Below are 17,266 nucleotides of genomic sequence, written 5' to 3'. Positions count from 1 at the left end.
ACACACAAGTTTCAATCACTCCTTGATATTCCAATTGTTCAAGGATTTCAGCGACCTAAGCTTTCACCTCATGCAGCAGGAGATATTGAGGTTGAGGCTGTGGCATAGACCGTAAGGGAATCTCATGCTGGGGGGAGAATTTATCCCAACCACAGTGAGTATGGTACAAAGCCGGTGCAAGCACCTTAGCCCACTCTTCTGCAAAATTCAGCGCATGCTTCTTAGACATGGTGTGCGCGAAACTATTGAGGATTACCTCCTCTCCTCTCAGAGCTGCGAGAACAAAAGGCGGGGGCCAGTCAGCCTCCGCTAACAAAATATCATAGGTAGTTGTAAGATTTTCCCAAAATGCCCCTTTTATGGTACGCTGTATGTCACCTTCAATTAAAAGGTCAATTTCAAAAAGCCTATCAGGGGGAGCTACTCTAGTATCAGCTATCTCAACAACAGCGAATTGGTCAGTCGCTGTCACCTTCAGTAGTGGACGCAGGGCCTCTCGGACAATGGAAATCTCTGTCGCGTTGTCCAAGAACGTCAGCGCCCATGTCTGATTCCGAAGCTGTGTTCTCACTATCAGTGGCATATCTCGCTGTTAAAGCTGCAACTTTCTTTTTCTGAAACTGGGTTATTTTCTGCAAAGAATCGTCCTGCTTGCCTTTTCCGTCTTTTGGGCAGGGCTGATTGCGGCTCTGCTGGCCACCCGGACCTCTGCCGCTGCCTCCACTACCGTTTAACGAAGCCGATGTGTTCTATAAAGAACGAGGAGAACGTTGATCAGTAACCTGAAAACGATCAGGTGGCTTAAACCTAGCGCGGTTGTGCAAGTCATAAGCACGTTCAGTAGACACAGGCACTGGTGACGCGGGACAGGACTCCTGTTTCTGTGGTTGTTTCCCTGTTTCTTATTTCTGTTCCAATTTTGCTTTGAAGCTTTGGGTCGATCGTCTTTCTCATACTCCAAACCCGGAGTTTGTTTCTTCTCTTTGGTAGAAAAGGGCTTGACACCCAAACTATTACGGCATACGGTCTTTTAAGCCACTGTAATACGTTTTGGTAACTGACAAGGTTTATCAGCATCGGGGACTTCGTGCAAAGCATTAGACACCTGGAAGTTCACTGCATCTCCCTTTATATTAGAAAGGACGACATCGGAAACTACGTCAAATGAGCCTAAGAATCTCATTCCCAATTCAACCACAGCCTCAGGTCCGTGTTAATCTTGAACACGCTTAATGACCATCGAAAGGACAGCCATTGACGGAGTGCCGAATCACCTCGTGTACACTGCCGCAAAGATTCTACCCCATGACTCGAGGTCACCGGCTTCCGGTGCCAAGTCCTTAGGCAAACTAATTGTGAGAATCCTGTCTTTCTCTACAGGACTCGAACTAGGAAACACTGCTTCCAGTTGGTCAAATTTCTCGGCAACCCAGAAAGGCATATCATCCTTATCTTGGGGACTCTTGCCCATGACGGCATTAACCATCACGGGACTAAGCTTCATCCCGCTCGGTCCAGCCGGAAGAGCCGCAACACCAGGGGCCCCGCCCTGGAAATTCCGGGTAAAATATTGAACTAGGGCCCTGATAACCCCGATCGCAGAGGTATATAGTGGGCCTTAAGTCAGCAACGGGGACTGCCCCCGCACAAGGATGTGTGGTAATTCCAGCCAACACAGGCCAAGAAGCACCTGGAATGGACAAAGGACCTAATCTAATTGCCGTTAAACTATGGGGAAGGGCGCCATTAAACCAAACACGGTGCTGTCAAGCAGAAATCAGAATTTCCTGCGTGCTTTATGGAACATATACCACGGGCATGACTGCGTGAGTATAAGTGTGAAACACCTGAGTAGCTGCATGCACTGCAGGAAAAGTCACCCACGAGTAGAAAATCTCAAACGGGTAAGCTATCTCAGCACTCACCATCAAAATTACCGCCATGCCCTCCAAGGGGACATTATAAGCCTGCAAATTTTTGCGGACCACGATGCGACCATGCTGCAGTATGTCAACATCACACATAATGACATAGAAAAGTAAAGGTACAATGGAAAACTATGTAGCACAACTGGGTAGTAACTCAAAACGAAAAGATTCAAGCTTGAAAAACCCATGTAACTGTAGGTAGGTTTATCCGTCACTACTGTTAACCGGAAACAATACTGAAGGGGTTAAGGACTGATATAAACACTACTCAAGCGTCATGTAAGCCACCACTGTTAAGGTGCCATATTGCAGGGATTCTGCTCAGACACACAACTGTGCACAGAGACTCAGGACCTCAGTGAATAAGGGTGTGCCAAAAACTCACATTAGTACCCAAAATCCCCTACAAGACTAGCATCAATGTCTCATTAGCTCTTCGTCATATAGCAAAGTAACCAATGATTAGACAACCCAGAACATGCGACTTTGGTTACTTCAGGTAAGATGGGAAACATGAGCACTCTTTCGTTATACTCTCATACCAGTCCAAAACAGGGAGTAAAGGGAGACACGAGCAAGTTTAAAATGTTTAATAGAAGCAGACATATGATAAGAAATAAGATTGTCAGCATAGTTACTATTCCATAAAATACAAAGGGAGAAAGCATGTTATAATGCTAAATGGAAACAGGTTCAATATATACCTATATTTCACCCTCCCTTATTTTATAACTAAAGAAGATCTCTTAGGCTTACATAGGCGACCCCATACCTCAAGGATTAGCAGGAGTGAATCACATCAAGTTCTGCACAAGCTCTCAGCATACGAATGTTCTCCAAGTGTGTTTAATCATGCCTACACAGTGCATTATTAAAGGCGCCAGTGTCTGAGTTTGTCACAGTTGCATATATGTTATGGCTAGAACGTGCACTGATCATTACGAACAACTACAGATATGAGATAACCTTGAAGGCCTCGGCACTCACTGTTCAGACTAAGGTTACGAAGCAAGTCTAGCAAAGAAGAAAAACAAGTTATTCTCATGTGAACCGAAACACTCAGCCTAATTCTAAACAATAGCTAAAGTGTGTGCTGTGTGCAAAAGACAGCAAAACGTAAAATGGCGTTTAAACTTCTAATAAGCTCATGCTAACTTAACACTGTGTGAATGCAAGGCTCAGCCCCACTACAATATGTTATGATATAATGATTGGTGCCAACTCTTTTATATAATGGTTGGGAAATATTTTGGCAGTGTGTTTCTGGGAGTAGGATAGACACAATTGAATGCATTTGCTTTTGGAGACTTACTGTCTTTGGCCACCACCCCATTTCGAGAATGTGGACCTCTAACAGATCTACAAAACTGCCATCCATAAGAGAATGAAAATTTGGTTAGCCTTCGAGGCTTCTCCCAAGATTATACCCAATTTCACTCAGACTGACCCTCTCTGAGAGTTGTAGCAGAGTGCCACAGTTGAAAGCTACAGTGTAGAAATAAAACCTTTTTAGGGGTTCACTGTAACACCTGGTCCTTAAACTAACAAACACGAGCTTGGCAAGGCAGCTGCAATATCAAAAGAATGCATTTATTAACCTCACATGAGGGAGACTGCGCCATACAGTACCCTCAGGCCGCTGTATGAGACAGTCTAAGGAGTACAGAGAACAGGGACATTATATATGCATAATCAGCATAAAACCAAGGGGAGGTCCTGACACATACAAGCATGGTTATTGACTAATATGGGTATACAACATTTGCTTGCTCAACAAAGTGGGAGGGGATACATTTCTCCTAACATCAGTGACAAGAGCTTGATAGTTATACACTGGAGCAGGGGTATTGGCAGCTACAGGTCTTTCTGAGCATGTGCAAGGCTCTGGAAGAGGGAGAAAGCACATGGCGAGCACATGGCGAACTAAAATGACTGTCAAGCACAAAATGGCGTTTAGCTCATGCTAACAGCAATTCCTGCAAACTTTAACAGACTGGCCTTTTAGCATGAGCTAAAGACTTTCCTATAATTTACAAGGAGCATAGAAAATATTTTGCACATTTACTCTCATAAATTCATCAATATTTTAATCCATTGCTAGGTGGGCATTTTTCATTCTAAATATTGTTAAGCGGGCATATATAAGGTATAGACAGAAGCACAAAGGGAACAGAGCATTGGGTCATACAGATAGCAGGAGAGAGTAATGACTATTATCACAAACAGAACTATCAATATGTTTCAACCCCAAGCAGAAAGCAAATCCCAAAACCATCCAGTCCAATTCTATGTTTCAGGGCTCCTATGTATTTAAGTGACCATCTATTTCAATGTCAGAATAGCCAACAGCACATATCTAATAAAAACATTTTCAATAGACTTTTCCAGTGTTCCTTTTATGAGGGCTAGAGTGTCAATTAATATACTCAAGGAAAGGGCACAGTAACATTTGTCAACTCCTCAGAAGAACGTTTTTCTTCCAGAATTAACATTATTCCAAACAGTAATATTAAGGAACGTACAAGGATCATTACACATACTATCTTGGCTGCAGGGGACCAGGAGGACCACACAGGACCATAGGAATTAGACAGAGGAGCCGCAAAGGGCTGCTCCTCCTCAAAAATGGGATGACCAAAAGGGTACATTACTAACAAAAAGGAGTCCTTGAGAAATTGAAGCCGCTGTACAACCAGCCAGAGGGGAGTCTAATCCCTGTGTCCGTTTGAGCCTCACAGGCAGGCTCTTATTGTTCCCACGGTGGAGCTGCACAACTTACAACTCAATAAAACAATCCCGGCCCAGTTTGAGGAGAAAAAGTCTTTCTTTCAGGATAGGGCAATCACTTTCCCGGAAAAATACCCTCAACGATCCTGTCGAGGGTCTCAGGCAGTGCACCAGTTTTCTTCACTTTAATCTAACAGGCACAACAGACACAGCACCTGTACCCTAAACTCAAGTCCTTCCCTAACTCCTGTATTTCTCTGCTGGCGCACTGCTCTTTTGTTGGGGCCACAGATTGCACCCAGTATGCCCAGGTATCTCTTGATCAACAAACAAAAGCGCAGACTTGCATTCACTTTGGGACCAGGACTCAGAGGCCTGAAGCAACCCTTGTTTCAAAGGGGGTCACCTCAAGCAAAAACCTCCTTGCCGTCCTTGTTGGTCTGTGACTCTCAGCTGGGCATCAACAACTTGATCCATGACTTCTCCTTTCTGATTTGTGACCCCATCTTTCGCACAAGACAGTGGCAGGGGTACACACTTCACGTCCCATTGCTTCTGGCCTTCTACCTTCATTGAGGTCCTAGTTGCCAGCAACGCCTGTGCTGGTTACCTTCACCTTGGCTTCAAGCTGAACTGGTGCTGACTCCCAGGCTGGATCTGATGTCCGGCCCCTCTGGCAATGGTTGTAGGGTAGCAAATATCTATTGGTGGACAGAACAAAAGGTATTTCCACAAGGCATTCAAATAATCTATCAACAGAGAGGATAGTCTCAAAATACTTCCTTAGTCTTGGGGCGCCCTATACATTAGAAAGGCACCCAAGAATCACTTCCATCTATCCTATCTGAGAGTTAAAAACCACCATTCCAAGCAGCCAAGGAAGTCTGTGTTAATTTACTAAATTCTGAGGAAAAAAGAAAAACTATACAGACATACTCTCAATCCTTACATTTGTGTATTCCTATATTATTCATCTGAAGAACCTCAAGAAAAAAGGAAATGTTCTACACTTTTACTCATTAACCTTGCATTATTTGTACAGGACTGCAGATGCTTCTAAAATTATTTCTCTTTCATAAAGACACCTACATTGTACGCTTAGGACCATGCTCTCATGTTATAGGCACAGCAGGAAAATCTAAAACTGCTAATTTAACAGGGATTCTTATTACATAAATAACTAAAAAAAACTTCAACATAGTGGGTACATGAACTTCTCCAGCAGAACATGTTGTGAAAAACAAACTCCTATAAAACAATATTTTCCTTCAAAAATGTTTGCTGAGGATCACATGGGTGTCTTTCCTGCATTCTACTTTTCACATCCTGGACTATGCAACATAATTTTCAAAGAAACAAATACCCTATTCACCAGCTCTAATAAGGGCTGTCAGCTTATTTACACAGACTAGCTAATAAAAGTCTAGCAATGCCCTGGCAAAACTGTATATAGCACGAGAATAACATATAGTTCTCCTTAAAGGTCAAATAAGGGAACAGCAATCTAGACTACTCATCCTTTCACAATTTCATTAGACAGGATGGACAGTAGCATGGCATATTTTGTATTCATTTTATTAATGCTTACAATTTTAAAACAGTATCACTGAATAGCCAATTAAATGTCTCGTGGTCGTTTCCCAGACAGCTTAGACCTGCTCAAAACAGAGTGAGAAAAAGAGAGAGAAAACAAAAATTTGCTTACCCTTAATTTGCACAGGAACTAACCTCCTTTCCCCCATTTCAACAGTAAGAAACCTGAAACAGGTGACCTTCGGTCGACACTATCTACCCCTATTTGTGGCAACTAGGCACAAAGAAACTTGTAGGAGGTATCTTAGAAAGTGGCCATTGTCTTATTCAGCTTAACACAAGCACATTGAGTTAACTCAGAAAGCGTTAATAACCAATTATCAATTCCTTTAACAATTGTACTAGTTTAACATGAGGACGAATGAATGCCAACAAATCTTATTGCCTCCTTATCTCAGCCCTTGCACAGTAATCTTTAAGCTAAAACTATTCTTTTTATATACATGGCAGGGCTATGCTCTACTCAGGGCCCACATACACCAATATCTTTCCTTCTGTTCATATGACTGCGCAAAACTTGCTTTTGCCAAAAATAGTAAGCAGAGCTTCTCTTTCTCTCCCTGCGCTGTCATCTCGTCTTTCAGAATCTTTCAGAGGTCGAAGTATCAAAGCAAACCTTACCCTTAGCTCTGCTCAAACTCAACTCAAACTTTGACCCTTACCAGCTGTCCTATTTTTATGCAAGGCTTTTCCATTTGGTTTTTCCAATTCAAAACAACTCTGGAGACTCACAGCTGAAAGGCAGTCCTGTTCCGACTGTTTGCCAATAATTTAAAGGTAGGATAATAACTTCTGCTGGTTTCTTTATACTTACTTTCATTTGTGTGCAGTGTGTGATGTGCTGTCTAGCAGTATATAGGTCAGCTGGCTGTTCTGTACTTGCATGTGTGCATTACAAACTACCCTGAGTGGAAGAACTGCTTTTAAAAAGTACATTTTGCTCAAATTCGACTTTGGTGGTAGGGGCACTTAAAAATGGATAACCTACAATGTTTTGGCATATTAGGGCCCCCAGAGTCTCCCCTAGATACCCCAGGGATGGGGGATCAGAAATGTATAAGGTACACCCTCATAGAAGGAGTGTTTATACGCCTGGATAAAGTGAAATTTTACATTTTATTCCCCACATTGTGGTAAAATACTGCTAAAATTTCAACTTTGATGCTAGCAGTCATAGATTATTCATAGTAGGTTTATTCGATGTATAAGGATCAAAAACTATTTTTGTGCAATTATTTTTAATATAAAAATTTCCTCATGTAGTCAATTTTTTTTGTGATGATCGCCAACCCTTTTGATGGTTCCACATATGAAAAGCAAGCCTCATTCCTTTCCTTTTGCCTTTAAATGCATTTATTAATAGCACTAAACACAGAAGCCTTACTGAAATATGAAAAGTCTGCATCACTTTTTAAAGGACAGTAATTATTTAACATCAAAACCATAGATGTGCTTATGTAAAAAGGCAACAAGAAAGAAAATCCCTACTTTTAATCTTTTTCTCTGTTATCCAAAATAATGAAACTGTCTTTTCTAACTTTTAGAATCAGCAGTCTGTAATGCACGTCTTCATACCATGTTTGCACTAACTTAAGCTCTAGTTGACCCAGCATTTTTCTTGTGTGGCCAGTGACCAGGAATAGCCATGTATTATTTACGCAGCTGTGCTCTGACCAGCAGGCGTCAATTTCTGCACCTTTCTCAGGAAAAAACACCCCTTTGTTGTATTGTAATGTCCTGAAAAAGTTTAATCTTAGTTGGTTGTGACAGACAACTTCCTCTCAGTGAAACAGCTTGGAACAGCTGCAAAAAGAAGGGCTCTCTTTCTGGTGCTGAAATGCAAGCACAGTCACAGTCTATTTAAAAGTCAGGCATTTCAAGCCAGTCAAAATCTATCATTTTGTAATGTGGTGTTTATTTCAGCAACAACCAATTCACTCAGATGACGTAAATGCCTGTTATTATCTAATACAATGTATCTAAGGAGAATGTTGTAACATTTTGTATTTTAGTCCTAGTTATTGCAAAGCCCACAATTTCGTTTTTTTCTTTCTTTCTATGACCCCAATTTTATTCCTATTGAATGTGAATTCTAATTTATCTTTAGCATTGTGGCAATTTGCACACATCTAAAGTTTCTTACTTATTCAATTTTAATGGTAGTGTGCAGCTGTTTAGCATATGTTACATAATTTATTTCTGGAATTTTAAAAAGTAATTCATTCAATGACATTCGCATAACAGAATGATGACAAAAAACACATTGAGCTAATTTCAGACATTTTCAGAAGGGGGTCATACACTGATAACACACAACACAGTGTGCTTAAGGCTAGCCATTCTTATACAAAGAGCGCAATCGCTACTCTCTCACACAAGTACCACTGGTGTCAAACCACAAACCACATAGACATTCAAACACACAATCAATCCACAAATCAACACTTAGGACAAAAACAAGCGACAGCCCACATACTGTACTCAAACCAAACCATTTGTAAATACTAATTGTAAGTCATATTTACAAAAAGAGCTCTAAATAAACTGCACCAAACCAGCCCTAAGACTATTCCATGTTCAAGAAGCCAAAATACACCACATTTGCCAGTGCGGCTGGTAGAACACTCAAAAAGTGCCCTGCATATCACCACTTATGAATGTTACTAAGTGCACAGACCAGGATCCTTTTTAATGTATATATTTAGTTCCATGGTACTTAGTCACCATGGAAGAAATACCTTTTGTAATATACCTAAACCTATTTAGGTATCCCCTCTAGGGGAACCGGCTGAGTTCATTCAAGATTCACAGTGGTACCTGCAAGAAAGCAGCACATTCTTCGAAGTGCGCTTAAAACAGGCATGCCAAAAATATTGCAGCATATACAATATTATTCACCAAGTGACACTTAACACAATGTGTGCCGGTCAAATTCTCACACACAAATTCTCACAATTTAGAGAAAATCTACTCATTACCTGCCTACATAAATTGCAAATCATATATATTTTCAAATTCCAAAGTCTTTGGCCAAACAAACAAATCAAATGTCGACCTTACCAAACACAAATCTCCAGCCTCCCTACTGCCAAGTTCTGAATGACCTAACGGTCGTTTTAGAATACTCACAACAAAGAGGATCTCAGTCCGGAGCGGCTAATACCTGGAGAGCCAGATCAGGGAAACCAGAAACAAATGAGTCTGCAAAGATAAAGAATCTCTGTGCACAGGGTACCTCCTCAGTAGATTCCTATCCTGTCCTCCTCAGTAGATTCCTGTCTTCCATCAAGACCACTCCCTTGGGTAGTCACTTCTCCAATGATCCCCATGTCCGGGCGCCATTCTGTAGAAATAAAAACCTTTTTAGGGGCTCACTGATACACCTGGACCTTAAACCAACAAAGAAGAGATTGGCACGGAAGCTGCAATATCAAAAGAATGCATTTATTAACCTCACATGAGGGAGACTGCGTCATACAGTACCCTCAGGTGGCTGTATGAGACAGTCTAAGGAGTACAGAGAACAGGGACATTATATATGCATTTGTTGCATAGTCAGCATAAATCAAGGGGAAACTGGCACATACAAGCATGGTTATTGACTAATATGGGTATACTAAATTTGCTTGCTCAACAAAGTGGGAGGGGAGATATTTCTCCTTACATCAGTGAGAACAGCCTGACAGTTATTACTGGAACAGGGGTACTGGCAGCTACAGGTATTTCTGAGCATGTGCAAGGCTCTGGAAGAGGGAGAAAGCACACAGCGAGCACATGGCTAACTAAAATGGCTGCCAAGTACAAAATGGCTTTTAGCTCACGCTAACAGCAATTCCTGCAAACTTTAACAACTTTGACCCTGTTGAAGTTGTACAAATACTTTTGAAGTCCAAGCATTTAAAGTTTGAGACACCATATGGCTGAGTACAGATCAGGAATCCAACATGCAAACTACAGACATATGGTCATACTGACATGTTGTAACAAAAGGAGGGGAGAGAAAGGATCGGTTATGATCCAAAAGGGCTGAGACTACCACTTGAGGAGGGTGAGTGGAAGGTCCAGCCACAGTCACAGCCCTGAGAATAGCGGTCAACAAAAAAGAGGCTGGGCTGTTCCTAACAGGAGGAAGGGAAGGTCACTAAGGTGCAAGGGATAGTGCTCGTTGGAGAGCTAACCCTGGGTATCCATTGTGTTGGATATAATGGCCTCACACAACCTTGCAAGTGTCATGCTTCATCATAGGCAATGCTCCTCGTTGGGTAGGCGGTGCAATACCCAAAGGGCACACCTCAAAGAGGGGCTCTTTATCGGAGATCTTTTATCCGACTGCCTATGGGTGAAGTGTGGGTGAGGGGCCAGAACAGAGTAGACGGTGTGGGTGAGGATAAAATGAGGCACAAGGTACCGGAAAACAATTTTATTCTGGTGGTCCTCTGCCGCAATTAAAATGAGGATTAGTCTGTACTCGCTGGAACTTAAGTTTCCAAGAGCGAGACAGTACTAAGGGGTGAAAGTTGTGGTCAACATGTTTCTCGCTTAAGGTTCATTGACATGCGATTCTTTAGGACCTAATATATATCAAAACTACTATCTACAGAAACATGACCTACAAAAGTTGTACTACCTGTTTAACACCTCCTCTTGCCTAAATTGGGAGACAAAAGAGACCGTTACCACAGGTAAGTGACAAAATGCATTCCCTGTAGTGACCGTGAGCACAAAGTGAAATAGTGACATACTAGTGAAGGGTGTGACTAGTATGTGGCTAAAAACCAAAGTGGCAAATCCAAAGTTGGATAGCTTAAAAGAAATAAAACCAATAAATAGCAGCAGCATTCATACCTAGAAGGGTAACTAAACGAGTAGGAGCAATTTACTCACCTAGTAGTTAGAGTTAATAGGTGTCAACAGTACCCGGCAGGTCTGACATCAGGGGATAAGCTATTGTAAATAAGGCTGAGGAGAGGTATATAGGTATTAGAGAGCCTCAAGGTTCCGCCAAAAGCTAGGATGTATGTATGGCATTCTTAGTGAATAACAGAGCAGCCAGATAGGCTGCCGGTCATAGGGACAATGTGCACGGTCTATGGGAAAGCCTATATTGTACTCAAGTCTGGAGTGAACGATTAAATTGGTCACCACCGTGTATGTTTGTGACAGTCTGACTCATCTCAACCGGGTTCCCACTATCTGTAACATAGCTAGAGGATGTAAAGGCTAATGGAGATATCCAGAGTCTGCATTAGATTGGACCAGAATCGACATTGTGCCAGTTGCTATCTACAAAATGTCAGGTGAATTCAGAGCAATACATAAAGACTACCTAGCGGCAGGACCAGCCAGCTGAATAGGACTGGAAAAAACAGGTCGATTAGGTGCCCATTGCTGTGTAAGTGCTATGAGGTGAAGACAGAGAACCAAAGGTCTGTCTAACTGTTGTGCCAACTCGATCGATCACCGGCAGTATGCCTGTGGCCTGAAGCGGACCCTAAAGTCCTTATATATATATATATCAAGTAGATATAATTAATTGTGCTCTGGCTATTCCCTCTGACAAAGGTTGGAGTGAGAAGCTTATCTAAACTAAATTTGTCATTATAGGTGTGCAAGCCAATGGTCATGGTAAGGGACAATAATTGAAGTGCCATGGGTGACCAAGTGCTAAGCGGTTTGTCTCCAATGTCTGGAAGCACGCTGAAATCAACGCTCTCCTCAAGAAGCCAAAGCTGACCCCAAGAAACTCAAGAACTTCCGGCCCATTTCCCTTCTCCCGTTCCTGGCAAAGGTCATTGAGAAAATCGTCAACATGCAACTGACCCGCCACCTGGAAGACAACAACATCCTGGACCCGTCCCAGTCCGGATTCAGACAAAACCACAGTACCGAGACAGCCCTCATTGCTGCCACAGGGGGAACATCGTTTACGACGCGGTTTTTATACCGCAGTGCCTTTACCCCGCAGCTATTACAACGCAAGTCGTTACTACGACTTGCGCTGGATGGCGCCGTGGGATAAGGAATCTTGCAATTTTATATTCCAACACCTTCCCTACTGTTACGGGGACTGGTGTTGGAATATAAAATTATAAGATTCCTAAATCCACGCCCTACAACGCAAGTCGTTGTAACGACTTGCGTTGTAAGACTTGCGTGGTAAAGGCATCCGTTGTTACAACATGCGTTGTAACAACGTACATCCCTGCCACAGACGACATCAGGCACCAACTAGACAACGTCGAAACATCAGCCCTCATCAGCCCTCATCCTCCTGGACCTGTCAGCCGCCTTTGACACGGTCTGCCATCGCACTCTAAAGACCCACCTCCTAGAAGCCGGTATCCAAGAGACTGCTCTTGACTGGACCACATCCTTCCTCTCCGGCAGAACCCAGAGCGTACACCTCCCACCCTTCTGATCCGAAGCCAGCGACATCATCTGCGGTGTCCCCCAGGGCTCATCCATCAGCCCGACGCTGTTCAACATCTACATGGCCCCCCTAGCACAAGTGGCCGCCATCACAACCTCAACATCATCTCACGCCGACGACACCCAGCTCATCCTCTCCCTCACCAAGGACCCACGCACCGCCAAAACCAACCTCCACGAGGGAATGAAGGCCATCGCCGACTGGATGAGGACAGCCTTCTGAAGCTGAACTCGGACAAGACGGAGGTCCTCATCCTCGGACCCACCCCCTCAGCCTGGGACAACTCCTGGTGGCCCACCACACTGGGAGCAGCACCAAAACCCACCGAGCATGCACGCAATCTAGGATTCATCCTCGACTCCTCCCTCTCCATGTCGAAGCAGGTCAACGCCTCCTGCTACAACACCCTCCGCATGCTCCACAGGATTTACAAGTGGATCCCCACCGAAACAAGAAGAACGGTGACACAGGCCCCGTAAGCAGCAGACTGGACTACGGCAACGCACTCTACGCAGGAATCCCAGCCAAACACCTACGACGACTACAATGCATCCAAAAGGCCTCCGCCCGACTGATCGTCAAGGTCCCCCGTCACAGCCACATCACCCCCCACCTGAGAGACCTACACTGGCTCCCCGTTGACAAGAGGATCACCTTTAAGCTCCTCACCTACGCACACAAAGCACCCCACAACGCCAGACCAGCCTACCTAAACAGCAGACTCAGATTTCACACCCCCACCCGCAAGCTCCGCTCCTCTGGCCTCACCCTCGCAGCTGTCCCCTGCATCCAATGAACAACCTCCGGCAGCAGATCTTTCTCCTACCTCGCCGCCAAGACCTGGAACACCCTCCCTACCCACATACGGCAGACCCAAGACCTTCTCGCCTTCAGAAGGCTCCTCAAGACCTGGATCTTCGAGCCGTAGCAGCATCCCCCCATCCCCCCAACGCCATGGGACCCTTACGGGTAAGTAGCGTGCTTTACAAGTACTCTGATTGATTAATTGATTGAAATGCCCCTTGCTTCGTTTTCATCCTCAATAATGTCTGTTAATCCTTCCAGGGGCCTGTAGATGGTGTTAAAGTCAAATGCGAGTACAACAGGGAATTTGTCAAAGCTCTCAGAGAGATGGTGGGTCAACAATTTTAATATTGGTGAATTCTTATTCCTGACTGGACAGCGGTTGTAGATGTTGTAAACTTTAACCCTACGCCCATTCTGCCCACTAATACACAAACATAAGATGTCATTACTATTATTATCTAATGTTTTTACAGTCACACCTGGCATGTGTTTAACCCAAATCAGTAGCCCTCCAGACGGGCAGGTGAAAGTGGTCTCAGGGGGATCAATGCACTAATTGAGCAGGCAGGAAGTGGCCCTTCTTTCAGTCAGTCTACTTCACTCAAGCAAGATTTCTTGGATCGCTTAGAGTCAATTACGTTCGTTATTGCTGGCACATCCTGTCTCCCTTGCACACAAGTCTTGTAATTGCAGGTGGCACAGAGGGAACAAACAAGGTGTGCCACTGAGTTGATAGCCTGGCGTACTCCTGAGATGAATTGTTGAGCATGCAGGTGGATAGGATCATGCACCAAGGGCCAATAAGTCATTGGCTAATCGGGAATCCGTCTTTGTTAGCTTGCTTTTATTTCACTTCTCCATAGGGTTAGGTAGGCATTGGGCAAAACAAATGTATGATTTACAGGCGTTGTCTTTGGGATGTAATCCAGTGGGTGTACTTGTTTACTAAGGATTCTGTTGGTTCCTTTTGATCAGGCTTAGGTCTCGGGACATTGGCCATAAATACTGAGGGATGATTGCTTTGCCAGCGTGTAGGTAGGGGTTTTTGATTAACAGCCTGAAAGGAACTTTACCAGTTCCAGAGGGATGTTCAATTAGAAAAGCAAAGAGAGTTATTTGCTCCTGCTAATTGATTAAATGGCTTATGGGTATGGAGAGGAGTAAAATAAATCCCTTGACTAGACACCTATCCTTGGGGTGTGACTTGCTGTGTAAAGGGATGTAGCTCTTCTCCTATACTTTGTTGGTTAGTACGTTGGTTAGATCTTGTACGATGGGCAGGTGGCACTGTGACTTATGGAAATTTGGGTTGGATAGAAAGTTGTTGTACCCAGTGATTTCTGATCCTCACTATCGGGGGGCTTGGCCGGCAGTGCTGGCAATATTGTCACATTGCATACATTCCAGATATATGAGTCTTAAATTCTTTCAAATGGTTTGCATTCAGCTTCAGAGAGATTAACTACTCTTTGGTTTGTTTGTTTCAGGGTGGCCTTCATATCAGCAATATCCTTCCATGTCAATGAACAGGGTTATGTCCCCCAAGCTGTTAGCTATTGGCACACTTACCAAGGATGATAGTATGGGATGTGTGATTTTTTTTCGAGTATCGGATCAGCCAGTGGGGTAAAGCAATTGCTGCATATGATGTTAGAGATTAGGACTGGTTGGTTTTCTGTTAATTCCATACAAAGTGGTTAGTCATTGATAGTACTTGGCTGACTTAGGGAAGGGTTTGCTGGATTAACAATCCCTGCCCCATTAAGAGCTGCCAGTCCTGGGGTGGGGCTAATGATAGTACTGCTAATCTTGCTCTCTTTGTTTTTTTAGAAAGTGAGCTATTTTTGATTTTGCACCCTTTCCTTCCACTTGCGCTTTCCTTTGGTTGGCAGATCCTCAACCTCCTCTATTAGATTGTCAATATCGTCCAAAGTACAGTTTTCTGCAGCGTGGTTTTTTATGGCAGATTTAGGCTTCTTTCCTTAGCCTCTGATGGGCTCTGTGGCCTTCATTTTCCCCATTTAAGCACTTGACCTACTTGCAAAATTTGCATTACCACCTCCCCCCTGGAGGTGAATGCCTGCTTGATCACAAAAGAGACAACCACAGTTGTCGGGGGAGGGGGTGGCCCTGCCCTGCCTCTTATTGTTGCTGAGGCCTGGGCTTGTCCCATGCAGCAGGAGTAAGGTCAGTGCCAGGGTCGGCTCTAGGGCGGTGCGGCTGGTGCCACTACACCTGGTGCTGACTTTTCATGGGGGCGCCTGTTTTGCTAGTTTATATTGTGCAAAAAAGTAAGGGTGGGCGTAGTACGCGTAGTCACGCTACGCAAAGCCGTTCTCGCACTACGCGAGCTTCGCGTAGCTTCGCGAGCTTGCGTAGTAGCTTGCTGGTCCCGTTCGCGAGCCGTTTTTCTTGCTCGGGAGCACGTAGTGCGTGTTCGGGGCACTGTCTGCATGTTCGGGGGATTGTAGCATGCAACCTTACCCATGTGGTGGGCTATGGGCGCGGCCATCTTGTTTTTTCAATTGTCCCGCCCGCCCACGTCCCCTATGTAAATGTAAATGTAAATGTACAGGAATTTATATAGCGCAAATCACCGAGCCGTTTCTAAGCACTTGCTTAGGGAACCCGTCCTGGTATTCCCCTGTGAGATAACCCTGGCAGGGTATCCGCAAGGTGAAAGCCAGGCATCCCACCGCGAGGGGCCGTTGTGGAGATTAAGCAAGCTACTGCCCAGAGTCGCAGAGTGTGAACCCGTGAATCGAGTAGGCAATCGAGAATTGTCGAGTCCATAGACATTTTAGGACTCAAGACCCCGCCGAGCAGGGAATTGAACCCTGGTCCCGGGCTGACCTCTGCTTCCAGGTCTACCTCCTCTAACCAGTGAGCCACACTTCTCCTATTTCCTCTTCCGGGTCGCGAATAACGCGTTCGCGCGGTGCACGTCTTGTTCGGGAACACAACTACTTGTTCACACTGACAAAGTGCGTGTTCGCGTGAAATCTCGCACAAACTTACCCACGTGGTCACGAGGGCCGCGGCCATCTTGTTTTTCACACTCTATGCTATGGATCTGGGCCTAGTTTTCTATCCACCTTATATCTGTTCAATCTTTACCTATTTTCACAGTTTTTCTCACTTTTTTTACTTCTCATCTATCTCTCTCTGTCCCTAAGTTTATATTTTGCATTTTATTTCTACTTTTCCACCTTTTTTTTAGCTTTTCTACTGTTTTATTTTACTTCTTTATTTAAGCTCCTACTTCTTCCCCCTAACTTTTTTTCCTTTTGTTCTAACTTTTCTTTTCCACCTCCACCTCCACCCCAGACCATGGCAAAGGGGAGCAGCAGAACCGGCTCGAAGGGCAAGGCGCCTGCGCCCAAGAGCCGGCTGCCTTGCGGCAGAATGCGACCTGCAGGGGTGCAGGCCCGGAATCTTTTTGGGGAGGCGGAGGTGGCCGCCCTAGATTTTTTCATCCAGTGCCACCTCCCTTTGACCTTGGCAGCAGGCGGCAGGCCAGGGTCCGGTTACCTCCCAGAGGAGCCTCACCGCCGGTGGGCGAAGGTGCGCCGGGCAGTATACCGTCGCTAGGAAATCCGGCGCACCCACCAGCAGCTGGCCCACTGGTGGGCAGACATTCTGGACAGGGAGCAGGACCTGTTGGACCTGCTAGGTGTTGAAGTCGTGGGGCTTGGTGAGTAGCTAGTAATATTAATAATTTAATATATATTATAATAGTATAAGTATTGTGTATAATTTTTGGACGAATAAGTAACACGGT

The sequence above is a fragment of the Lissotriton vulgaris genome, chromosome 9 (assembly GCF_964263255.1).
Source record: "Lissotriton vulgaris chromosome 9, aLisVul1.2, whole genome shotgun sequence".
Lineage (NCBI taxonomy): Eukaryota > Metazoa > Chordata > Amphibia > Caudata > Salamandridae > Lissotriton > Lissotriton vulgaris.
The sequence above is the reverse complement of the archived record's forward strand: the minus strand, read 5'-3'. Positions refer to the sequence as shown.